Genomic DNA, 9,876 nt, shown 5'->3' with positions numbered 1-9,876 from the left:
GTACTCCTGCAGCCTAGCATAGTTCCAGACATATATGAAATATCTCCACTATTTTTTGTGTTTGAATGGCTAACTGAATCCACCATTTCATCTCTTGCATTTTGCATAAGGTCTTGTATGTCTTAAATGATCAATGACTATGCTCTGAAATTTGAATTTTAATAAAAAATAACCTATTAATACAGAACATCAATTGTTAATGTATGTGTAGAAGTCTCATAACAGTAAACATGGAAAAGACTACTGGTCAGATTCTGGTTCAATTTTCTTCCCATTGCAGACATGTTCCTCCCTGCCATGTGTCAGATGGAAATTTCCAGGAAAACCTGGGAAGTACCGTGACAGGGATTATACTGCCTTCTGGAGCAGAAGTTCATGGTTTCTTTCATTTGGACTATCACTTTGGCATATATTTCAACAATTAATCATTCTAAGGTCTACTCCAGACTTGTAAAACAGTCTTTTTGTTTTTTTTTTTATACTGAGAATTGTACGCAGTGATTACTTTTATATCCATTTTTTCCATTTATCATGTATTTTATCATTACATACCAATAAAATCTTAAGTGCAGCTTGTACTGAAACACTTTCCTCTTTTTGACTGGCTAAACATCTTTTAAATTTTTAATAATGTGATGTTTACTAAAAATGTGCCAATGGGCCTAGAATTGAGTAAAATTGATCTGTAAACAAGTGCTAACTTAGAAACAAAACAAACATCTCCATCATCTACCCTTCTCAGTTTTGAAAGTTTCTAAATCATCACAGAGTGGATTTGAGAACAGCAAGAATATATTATTTTTCAAATGTATTCATTTCATGGAAAATTCACGAGACATCTAGCATCTTTATTTACATGTTTTAAACTTCAACATTTAATTTTAACTTTCACTGAGTTCTCTTTATGTTACAGAAACTACTTAGTGATAAAAATTTGGGTTTCTGCTTTCAAAGATCTCAGTCTGTTTTGACAAACACATATAAGTATATTACAAAGCATCTGAAAAAGGTTATAATAGTGAGTGCTATACGAAGACTGAGTTATTCACCCTGGCTATAGGTAATCTTGGAATGTTTAATAATAACATTATCAGCATTATACGATTTTTTAGATATTTAATTAAGTGTTTTACGCTCCTTCATTTTTCATTTTGTTTCATTTGTCGTCTTTTTCCCCTGTCATATATTTCCTCCTGTCTTTTCAAGCTCTTTTTCCTCTAATTCTACTACATTTCTTATCTTTTTTAAGCATTAAGAAAATGATAATAGTTATAGTACATACAGCAAAGTGATGAGAAACGAACTAGAATGTAAGAAATTGCTACGTATCAGACTCGGTGCTAATTGCTTTACATGCATTTCTCATTTCAGTCTCAGAATTAGAGATGATTACTGTCTACATTGTTCAGATGAGGAGACAGGCACAGATTGCCACATGTCACATGTCAGACTACTCCCTGCACAGTCCTAGGCAATGTCAAGGCTAAGATGTCCAATTATGTGACCCTGGCCACTCTTCCATTCTTCCTCCCAAGGCAGATATGATCATCAACCACAATTTATAAAATGGAGTGAAGTATTTTGGTTCAGTCTATGAGGCAAAGTTTGCCCAGATGCAGATGCTGGCTCTACCACTTAAAAAGTGTGGGCCATAGGCATTGCCAGGTTAGGCAATTTGCCCTAGGTTCCTCATCTGAAAAATGAGGAGTAATAATAACAACTACTCCGGAGGTTGGTTAAGATGATTAAATTAAAGGGTTTAATATATGTATAGCAATTACAATGTCTGTCACACAATAAACACTTCAGAGTGGTGTGCTAGTAAATGTTTAACAACTGGCTCTGGGAGAGTAAGAAGGGGAAGGTCTTTAATTTGGAGTATTTGCTGATTTTTGTTGTGGAAATAGTTCTGCCATAGACAATTTCCAGCTTCAATGCAGCATCACCAAAAATGGTGTTGGAAAGAACTGCACAGTAGCATTTGGAACACAGATTTTTACTATATAGATACGATAGACATTTAAGAGCACAGCTATTATTAAAATGTAATAAAAGAATTTAAAAAATTCAAAGAATTAAAATTAAGCAACACTTCACCTTCTTTGATATGTTTTAATTATATATTTATTTAATCATATACAATATACAATAATTGATATTTTATTTACAAAATTATTGAATAATTTATATTATTCTTATTTTTCTTTAACTTATTTAAAAATAATTTGTATTTATTTCTTTATTTTAATTGAATTTCATAAAGTTTATTTTTTTCTGTGGTGTCATGTTTAACATTCAGGTCACATAATTCATAATTATACAACTACTTTCTCTTCCAAATTTATACAAACGAGCTCCAACATACCAGTAGTACTATAATATATCAAATTTTCTTTTAAACAATAGATACATAAACAAATGTTGATACAGGTTTAGCAGGGTTGTCAATAGAGCACACCCTTTTACCAATGGATCAACATTTTCAAAGCAGATGAAGACATGATTTTCTAATCCTGGTTTATGGAGTTATTGATGACTCATGTAAGTTATTTAACTTTAAATAATTAACCCTACAGAAGAGATTAAAACATAGTAATAGAAATTAGGTAAATATCGCCAAGCTAGTCAGAGACGATATTTGAACTGATATCCCTTACATCAAAGAGTATGATTGGGATTTTTTTTTTTTTTTTTTTTTGACTATTCCAACCTACCTCAAGAAACAAGGACAGAAATATATGCTTAGATGCAGGAGCTATTTTATAAAACCCAAAGTTAATACTGCAGTCTGACACAACTACATAGGAAATAAGCTGTTACCTTTAAAAAATCTGGGCAAGCTGAATGGTATCACCTAGGTTTTCTCCTAGGGCTTTTATGGTTTTAGGTCTAACATTTAAGTCTCTAATCCATCTTGAATTAATTTTTGCATAAGGAGTAAGGAAGGGATCCAATTTCAGCTTTCTACTTATGGCTAGCCAGTTTTCCCAGCACCATTTATTAAATAGGGAATCCTTTCCCCATTTCTTGTTTTTGTCAGGTTTGTCAAAGATCAGATGGTTGTAGAGGTGTGGCATTATTTCTGAGGGCTCTGTTCTGTTCCATTGGTCTATATCTCTGTTTTGGTACCAGTACCATGCTGTTTTGGTTACTGTAGCCTTGTAGTATAGTTTGAAGTCAGGTAGCGTGACGCCTCCAGCTTTGTTCTTTTGACTTAGGATTGTCTTGGCAATGTGGGCTCTTTTTTGGTTCCACATGAACTTTAAAGTAGTTTTTTCCAATTCTGTGAAGAAAGTCATTGGGAGCTTAATGGGGATGGCATTCAATCTATAAATTACCTTGGGCAGTATGGCAATTTTCATGATATTGATTCTTCCTATCTATGAGCATGAAATGTCCTTCCATTTGTTTGTGTCCTCTTATTTCACTGAACAGTGGTTTGTAGTTCTCCTTGAAGAGGTCCTTCACATCCCTTATAAGTTGGATTCCTAGGTATTTTATTCTCTTTGAAGCAATTGTGAATGGGAGTTCATTCATGATTTGGCTCTTTGTTTGTCTGTTATTGGTGTATAAGAATGCTTGTGATTTTTGCACACTGATTTTGTATCCTGAGACTTTGCTGAAGTTTCTTATCAGCTTAAGGAAATTTTGGGCTGAGACAATGGGGTTTTCTAAATATACAATCATGTCATCTGCAAACAGGGACAATTTGACTTCTTCTTTCCCTAATTGAATACCCTTAATTTCTTTCTCTTGCCTGATTGTCCTGGCCAGAACTTTCCACACTATGTTGAATAGGAGTGGTGAGAGAGGGCATCCCTGTCAGGACATAGGCATGGGCAAGGACTTCATGTCTAAAACACCAGAAGCAATGGCAACAAAAACCAAAATTGACAAATTGGATCTAATTAAACTAAAGAGCTTCTGCACAGCAAAAGAAACCACCATCAGAGTGAACAGGCAACCTACAGAATGGGAGAAAATTTTTGCAATCTACTCATCTGACAAAGGGCTGATATCCAGAACCTACAAAGAACTCAAACAAATTTACAAGAAAAAAGCAAACAAACCCATCAAAAAGTGGGCAAAGGATACGAATAGACACTTCTCAGAAGAAGACATTCATACAGCCAACAGACACATGAAAAAATGCTCATCATCACTAGCCATCAGAGAAATGCAAATCAAAACCACAATGAGATACCATCTCATACCAGTTTGAATGGCAATCATTAAAAAGTCAGGAAACAACAGGTGCTGGAGAGGATGTGGAGAAATAGGAACACTTTTACACTGTTGGTGGGACTGTAAACTTGTTCAACCATTGTGGAAGACAGTGTGGCGATTCCTCAAGATCTAGAACTAGAAATACCATTCGACCCAGTCATCCCATTACTGGGTATATACCCAAAGGATTATAAATCATGCTGCTATAAAGACACATGCACACGTATGTTTATTGCGGCACTATTCACAATAGCAAAGACTTGGAACCAACCCAAATGTCCATCAATAACAGATTGGATTAAGAAAATGTGGCATATATACACCATGGAATACTATGCAGTCATAAAAAAGGATGAGTTCATGTCCTTTGTAGGGACATGGATGCAGCTGGAAACCATCATTCTCAGCAAACTATCACAAGAACAGAAAATCAAATACTGCATGTTCTCACTTGCAGGTGGAAATTGAGCAATGAGATCACTTGGCCACATGAAGGGGAACATCACACACTGAGGTCTGTTGTGGGGTCGGGGCAGCGGGGAGGGATAGCATTAGGAGATATACCTAATGTAAATGATGAGTTAATGGGTGCAGCACAACAACATGGCACATGTATACATAGGTAACGTACCCTAGAACATAAAGTATAATAATAAAAAAAAATCTGGGCAACCACAAGTACAATCTAAACTATTTAGTGATTTTAAAATAAAGGTAACTTTGGTTGCTCCATTAGTTTTAGCAGAAATACCAAACTATTTTGAAAAGCAGAACAATTAGAGTAGTAGGGAAAGCTAACACTCAAGCTACAGTCTCTCCCAAAAATTAATATAATTTTTAAAAAGTAAACAATTTTATATTTCCTTAATTTATTGCATTCCTTTTCTTATCTACACAGTTTCCAATTTAAATAAATTAGTATTGCTCAAAGTTCAGTTAGATAAGCTAAATAAGTTTATTCAACATCTTTGTAACATATCTAATATGATTTGTCTGTGTCCCTACCCAAATCTCATCTTTAGTTTTAGCTTCTGTAATCCCCATCTGTCATGACAGAACCCTTTGGGAGCTAATTGGATCATGGGGGTGGGTTTTTCCTGTGCTATTCTCATGATAGCGAGTAAGACATATGAGGTCTGATGGGCAGTTCTCCTACACATGCTCTCTTGCCTGCCGTCATGTAAGATGTGCCTTTGCTCCTGCTTCACCTTCCACCTTGATTGTGAGGCCTCCTCAGTCACATGGAACTGTGAGTCTATTAAACCTATTTTTTCTTTATAAATTATCCTGTCTTGAGTATGTCTTTATTAACAGTGTGAGAATAGACTGATACAATAACCTTTTTTCTCTGTCCCCATAGAGTCACAAGTCAGGTTGCCAGAGAGGCTAGCTCCAAAATGAGATTTGGTATTCAGGATGTTTACATTAAGTTATTAAAGTTGGGATCAATACCAGTGGAAGAGAGGAGACGGGAGTGGGAGTGGGCAGAGGGAGAAGTCAAGCTCTGATGCACCCAGATTAGCAGCTGGATCCATCCCCAAAGCAAGCTCAAGAGCTAGAATGGCCCTTCAGAGCTGCCTCAGATTGGATCAAGATAGTCAACTCGTAGTATAAGCTCATTGATCTGTCATGGAATGCAGGACCTGATCAAGCTGATTCCCTGCAGCAAAAGCAATCTGGAAGGCAGTGATAGTTAAGATGCTGGCTTATGTAACCCCACAACAGGGGCCCAGGTTCTTCAGCGAAGGGTATCTGGGTGGCACATCGCAGTGTCCACCACACAGCATCCCCTGTCATCAGAGTTAAAAACCTTACACTGGCCTTTGGGAGACCCTTTAACCCAACTGTACCTATCATGGCCTAACTTGTTTTCCACTCTTCCTTCAACAGAGTCCGTTCTCCATCCTGCTGTTTGTTTTGTTGTCTCCCTGTTTCCCTGGTCTTTTTTCTTCTTTCTGTTTTTCCCTCATCTCGTCTGAGCAAATATTAATCTAAAGATGTGTACCTGATTTGTCTGGTTCACTGTGATTTCTAAAACATTAGTGTAGAATTGCAGTCTATATTTTCAAGGATAGTCTTAATTGCAAGTTATTGCACTTTTGTGAAAAGATAATTCATTAAATATATAGCAATGAAATCTAATTAGCCTTTTCTTATAAAAACTTTATACATACACAAATAAACATATAATATATACATATATATATAATCACAAATGACAGAAACTGCCTTTTTAAAATGATTTCATTGACTTAATGATGGTAAAAATGGCTATGACATTTCATACAATATTATCAGTAAATATTTAAATATATATACACACACACACACACATATATATATATATATATATACACATATACATATATATTCAGTATTTAAGTATACAACTATTATCGGGTAAGGTTAGATTCTAAGTATTTTTCATGAATAAAACCCCACAATGCTGTATACCTTCCTTGTATCATAAGTGTCTTCTAGAACAGTACAAAGCACACAGAAAACATTAAAAAATTTTCCTGTTATATTTATCAAGTTTCTCTTAGGACCATAAAGTGACATACAACTGAGACCCTGTATGTTCACATGAATGGACTCCCAAGCAGTAGAAACTCTAGGAATGATTTTCTGATTGTTTTCTTAACAGTCAGTGAACTCAGAAGAGATCACCTACTGGGTCACCTTCTGAGGATTTTAGCAGGAGAGACTATTTCTCAAAGAGAGAGTGTCAAGAAGAATTTCATATATATTAGTGGTGAATTTTTTTTTTAGAAGAAATAGACTTGTAGTCCTGTCAATGCTGTAATGACAGCATTTGTTCATACTGTGAGTAGGGGATTAAATGTCGCTTTCCCCTGGGAAGCGTCTTTAGCGTATTTCAGTATGCAGCACATCCCCAACTAGGAAGGTGTTTCAGGAGGTGACAGTGCTCTGAAATGTGCTCACTCTCTTGCCCTGTTTTAACACAAACCAAATTCTGACAAAATGTGAAGAAAACGGAAGAAAAAAGGAAAAGTTTGAGCAATTTGTTCAATTCCAGAGCATAAAGTATTTACTAGCCCCATTATTTTCTTGACAAGCCTGGTATATGGACAATGCCAGGTACAGTTTTTGGTACATGTTTATCATATCGATCATACCAGGTTTCAAACAATATGATAAAAATGTACCAAAAGATGGCCTCTCTTCTAAAAATGGAATATTAAGAAAATGTCAATTAAATCCAATAATGAAAGAAAATCTCTTTTTGGCATATTTTAAACATAAGAATTCCCTACCTTTTAAAAATATTTTGAAATGTGATTGTCCATATTTATTCTATATGAGTACTTTGCTTTAGGAAAATATGTTTACCTCATCACCAAAGAAATTTTTAATATTGCTCATGAGTGTTGGAGTTGAGCAAATATAAAAGATGAACTTTCGAAAGGTTGCAATTCTTTTTTAAATGTATTTAAAACTTGATTTGTGCTTATAACATTATAAGTTTCTTCTTGTGTTTTTTTTTTTTTTTTTTTTTTTTTTTTTTTTGAGGCGGAGTCTCGCTCTGTCGCCCGGACTGGAGTGCAGTGGCCAGATCTCAGCTCACTGCAAGCTCCGCCTCCCGGGTTTACGCCATTCTCCTGCCTCAGCCTCCCGAGTAGCGCTGGGACTACAGGCGCCCGCCACCTCGCCCGGCTAGTTTTTGTATTTTTTAGTAGAGACGGGGTTTCACCGTGTTAGCCAGGATGGTCTCGATCTCCTGACCTCGTGATCCGCCCGTCTCGGCCTCCCAAAGTGCTGGGATTACAGGCTTGAGCCACCGCGCCCGGCCTCTTCTTGTGTTTTAAAAGTTTCGAATCTTTTCTGAAGAAGCCACTGATGTGGAATAGTCCATGATAAAAACAAAACAAGATTAAAAAAGATTAAAATTAAAATAATTCCTTAGTCCAATGCTGCAATTTTCAAATGTAGTTATATATGATAGGCATGCATCTATATTGCAACACTTTTCTCCTCTCTATAGAACCTTAAATTAGCATCCTTAGGAAAACTCGGTTAAGAATAATACATTTTTGTTTAAATATATTATGCCTAATACATTTTACTTGTCATTTACATTCAAAAGGAATTGTTGTGTTGTAGGAGAAATTGTAATTCAGATGATAAATTTTTGGATTTCTTGTTTTTATAGCACTTGAATTATGCATATTTTTGTCAATACAATCCATCACATGATGATATGTAAGAAATAATGTTTCAATATACAGCAAAAAATTATGTGTCTGTTCAATTTGATTATACAAAGAACTGAAGCTCCTTGGGGGAACATTTTTTTAGCATCAGCTCGATAGTTTACCATTTAGTTCTGAATTTGAAATAAGGTTTTATAGAAATTAAGAAATAAATAGTTTTGTAGGGTTTTTAAAATCCTAATTCAGTAGATAGTTGACCAAGTTGCTTTAAAATGTATGAACCAAACTTGGAGAAAGTCAGCATCGTTAAAATGGAGGAATGATTCATTTTCTCATAGAAAATATATTAAATGCATAAAGAATAAACAAGCCTAATTTGATTACGTGTACTACTCTTTGAAGGAGAACTGCAAAGACTTTTTAAGATATAAATGCATACTTCTTTTTTGCTGACTGGGTATAAATCACAAGTTAATGTTTTAAAAGATTCATTTGAGTAAATAAAGTTATGCATATTCAATTTTAGTACTATTTTCCTATTTATGCCAGAGATTTTAAAACCAAGAAATTTGGAGAGCCCCAAAAGATAATTTGGAAATATATATGAGTTTTTATTTGTATGAACAAAATATAAGCAACCTAGAATTTTTCAGTTTTTCTTCAACTGCTCTGAAACCCAGCGGTCCTGTAATACCTTTATTGAATGATCTGTTGAGACTGGCATACATTAAGCTCCATTTGCGTTCTTGTTTACCAATCTACTCTAATTATTTTTAAAGCAAGTATAAAAACGATGTTATACAATTTGAGGAAATTCTGAAAGACCCCAAATGCTGGGCTTGGAAGGCATTAGGTCGGAGGAAAACAATAACACATCATATGCAAGGAATTCTGGCAAGGAATTAAATTATGAGATTGAACCAAACTTATATAACCTACCCCTAAATAAGTTAGTACATATAATAAACACACGTTTGGTTATGATGAATTTCCTTTGTAAAACATAGAAGGATGGAACTATATTTATAGAGAAACAATGAAAGTTTAATTAGACAAAGATTTCAGATGCAAGTCATGAGTGTTTTGATATCAGACACATTTCTGCATATTGGATTCATGAAGTTAGATATATGATTCTTATTACGATAAAATTAGCAATAAACATGGTATCTGACAAGTCTCATGAAGTTCCAAAATATCCTGCTCTAAAACCCATAATAGCAATCGTAGTAATTGAAGCTACCATTTACTGACAACTTACTATATACTGTTTGTTCTTAGTTGATTTGCGGGCCAATAATTTATATTAGGAAAAAAGTAGAAAGTGAGAAGGGAGGCTTGAGCTTGGAAGATATATCCAGCTTGAAAACATAATATATTATGTCTGATGGAATGCACAACAGTTTATTTCAAATATTTATAACTTTAGTGTCAAACTAGACCAGGTTTCAAATCCTGACTCTAACATTTATTA

Source organism: Rhinopithecus roxellana, chromosome 20 (genome assembly GCF_007565055.1).
Source record: "Rhinopithecus roxellana isolate Shanxi Qingling chromosome 20, ASM756505v1, whole genome shotgun sequence".
NCBI classification, from domain to species: Eukaryota; Metazoa; Chordata; class Mammalia; order Primates; family Cercopithecidae; genus Rhinopithecus; species Rhinopithecus roxellana.
Note: the sequence above shows the minus strand (reverse complement) of the source record.